Here is a 2,522-nt window from a genome sequence, read left to right on the forward strand (position 1 = left end):
CTATTTCTCTGGAGATAGTCAAAACCYGCCTGGGTGCAACCCTGTCTAACATGCTCTAGGTAACTCTGCTTGAGCAGGGTTTTTGGACTAGATGATCTCTAGAGGTTCCTTCCAGCCTAACCCATTCTGTGATTCTGTTAGTCTGTTCTTGTTCCCGACTCATCTGGGCTCTGGGAATACCTGTGACCAAGGTGCCCTTGTCAGGGGGCAGGCCCTACCCACTCWCCTGCATACCTATCGCTGCTACAAAGAGGTTTGCTCCTGCGGGGCTCTCGTGCACGTCTTCATTTAGGTCCTGTGGTTGAGGGGAGGCTCCTGCTCACTGCTGCTGTGGCCGCTGTTCTGGGGCTGCTCTTTCTGGTATTTCAGGGAAACATTCTCCTGAGGGCAGAAGCTCCATGAGCAGCAACAGCCAGCAGCATTTAAGCAGGGGGAAGGGAGCGTCAGTGTCCTTTTTGGGTGCGCTGTCCCTGTGCAGCAGAGCATGAGCCGTTACTGTAGCTAGGATGCAGGAACTCCAGGAGCGCTGGCTGCCYGCACMAGCACAGCTCRTGGTGCTCCATTTTCTGCTGCAGGCATCAGGGCTCATYCTCACTGCAATGCCTGGGCCCTGCCACTCCCCTTCTGCCTGGCCCCTGTTGCAGGCCTGGGAGCACTGTGCATAGCAGAGCCACCGCCTCTGTGTGCCACCGCACCTCTGAGTGCCCTGTTCCCACCCTTCTCACCTGCCTGCCATGGCCCGGGACTGGGCTGGGGCAAGAAGCGAGGCCAAGAGTAAGGCCGGCGCTGGGACAGGGTGCAGCTCCAGGGCGGAGTGACCCTGATCTCTCAGCACAGCACCAGGGCTCAAAGGAATCACCCTGTGTCTCATCCAAGTCTTGCAGTCTCATTCCAAAACTCTCGTTCATTCTCTGCCCAGCACATTTGCCCAGATCACTGACAGGATGGACCTTCCCAGACTGGGTGCTTCAGAAGGACCTGAGGGGTGGTAGCACAGTGCTTGAGCAGGAACTGGAGCCATGACTTGTGAGGAGTGCGAATCTCTTGGTGTGTGGGGAGGAGCAATGGACAGAGTGCAAGGTTTCCTGGTGCATTTGCCAATGCCAGTGACAACCCACCTGTGTGTTGACCACAGTGTTGTGAGGCAGGGGGAGTGGTGGGAGGGATTCTTGTCTGACAACAACTCTTGCAGATAGTTTTCTTTCACCCTTACAGTTCTGGAGGCCAGAGGCAGGAAGGAGGGATGTTTCAAGACCCTGGGACATTAGCAGTTTCACAGAGGCCATTTTGATTGCAGCCCCTGCAGAGCAGAGGGCAAAAGAGCTGGGGGCGGAGCTGAGGGTGGAAGGAGAGCGTTCTCAAAATGGTGAACTGTACTTTATGCATTGAAATTGTATTCGAAGCAAAGCAAGGAAAGCAAAGCTGCCATGATTCATGTCATCAAGTGGAGCAAGATTTTGCCAGGAGAGGAAAACCATCAACCCCTCACTTACCAACYCTGTGARAAGCTGTTAGTGGGAAACAGGGAGGGAGGGACCYTTCTCYTTGTGTGCATAAAATGTGACTTTGTGAAGGAAGTGCTGATCTGGCCTAGAGAAACCTGGRCTGATCCTGCACRTGGACGAGTGGCTCTGGCTGAGCAGGAGAGCTTGCGCCCAGGACSTCTGKCTGTGCCTGCAGACAACTTCCTTTGGGCAGTCCTTGCAGGTCTGTGGGGAACAAATACCAGGCAGAGACTGCTTCGGGAAGCTCCTCTGTGCTCAGGGACAGGCCTCAGCCAGGCAGGCTGTGAACAGCTGGGGAGAAGACTGTGCTGCTCCAGTCCTGTGCATGGCAGACCTTGAAGAATGCAGTGCTTGTGAGATCCCATCAAAAYTGGCTGGGGCTCAGCAGAGTGTNCTCACCTGCCTGCCATGGCCCGGGACTGGGCTGGGGCAAGAAGCGAGGCCAAGAGTAAGGCTGGCGCTGGGACAGGGTGCAGCTCCAGGGCGGAGCTGGTACTGGTGGCAGTAGCTGAGGGGAGGTGCTGGCACTGCAGCAGAGTCACTGCTGGCAGGCGTCCAAGTGGTGCCCTGCGGTGCGATGCAATGTGACAGTGGGATTAGTAGCCCAAGGCAGCGCTAAGAGGAAGCCACGCTGGGTCCAGAGACCTTAGGGTCACCCTCCTGCTTGCCTTCAGGCTCCTACGCAGAACTCCTTTTGCTGGATCTCTAGCCCACCACCCAAGCCTCTCTCCCTCCTTCATCTGTGCTGTCTCCACCAACCGATTCAGCCATGCCACCCTCACTACAGCCCTTCCTGGCTGCGATCCTCCCTTCATCCTTCCATTCTCCCCTTCTTCCTGGGCAAGAAAGCTGTTGTTGATGTGAATTTCTCCTCTCTTGGCAGTGGCTCCAGGCAGAGCCCAGGTGCAGTAGGAGCTGTTGGCAGAGGCCACTGAGGGCACCAGTATCAATGTCAATGCTCACACCCCAACGTGCAGATGATCGCAATAGTATGCTGGTATTGGCAGCATCTACACC

This window comes from Rhea americana, unplaced genomic scaffold (assembly GCF_003343005.1).
Source record: "Rhea americana isolate MKP2758 unplaced genomic scaffold, rheAme1 scaffold_624, whole genome shotgun sequence".
NCBI classification, from domain to species: Eukaryota; Metazoa; Chordata; class Aves; order Rheiformes; family Rheidae; genus Rhea; species Rhea americana.